Source organism: Lipotes vexillifer, unplaced genomic scaffold, assembly GCF_000442215.2.
Source record: "Lipotes vexillifer unplaced genomic scaffold, Lipotes_vexillifer_v1.1 scaffold39, whole genome shotgun sequence".
Taxonomy (NCBI): domain Eukaryota; kingdom Metazoa; phylum Chordata; class Mammalia; order Artiodactyla; family Lipotidae; genus Lipotes; species Lipotes vexillifer.
This window is the reverse complement of record NW_006787038.1, coordinates 3199348-3200370: the sequence shown is the minus strand read 5'-3', so window position 1 is coordinate 3200370 and position 1023 is coordinate 3199348.

The window sequence follows — 1023 nt, the reverse complement described above, 5'->3', positions numbered from 1 at the left end:
GAATGATATTGCCTATGGGATTGCAAAAGCATCATTTTAAAGCAGTGGCTTTCGAACTTTTAAAAAGATCCCCAAAAAGTCTTTCTTCAGATGGAACTGTACGTAGAACTCTGTTACATAAAGCAGCAAAAAAGTACCTGTTCTGTTTGGTAAGTCGTTCCCAGTCTAGGTCCTTCACCAACACCTCCAAGAAGTCCATGAACCGTATCTATGGAACCTCTAAGCCCCACTGGAGCATGCTTTGAAAATCAAAACAGTATCTCTAAAATCAGTGTTCTCTAAACAGCATCGAATCAATCAATCAACCAGTAAATAAATAAATAAAATAAGAAGCGTCACTACTACAAATCAGACCCATGCCTAGAACAGCAGCCCCTTTGGAGACCCCGGGGCCATGTTAGAGGAGGACTTGGTTGAAAGGTGGCAACCTGCCTAAACACCCTTGCTTTTTTGTATCGATGTCCTTTGCCACTCAGGATGAGACCAGCCCCATTTAGGTGGCTGGCCTTGCAGCATATGTGAGCGAGGACCAAACTCATCATCATGGGTAGTATAGCTGGGTGATTCTCAAACAGTGTCATGATGTACAGGTGGATTTCAAATCGGGTATGGTATGAAGTCAGTTACTAGGAATGTTAATATTGGTAAAGTACCCAAAATTTCAAGCACAATATTCTTTCTAATTTAGTACTTAGTACTATCAAATGGTATTTAATAATATCACTTTCATTCACTTGCATGGGATGTGCTTTTTTTGAGTGGGAGCAAAAGGGGTGCATCAAGATACAGCTAGTGCTTTGTGAATTACAAGGAACACTCTGATGCTGTTGGGAGACAGTCTCCAGGTAAAAGTCTCCTGCCGTCTGTGTCTGGGGGAAGCAGTTAAGAAGCACAGTAAAGGGTCTATCTTTGGAGCCTGGCAGACCTGAGCTCAAACACTCACTCTGCCCTTCATTAGCTCCATGATCCTGGGACAGCACGTAACCTCCTTGTCCGTGTTTCCTCAGTCTTTAAACTGGTTTG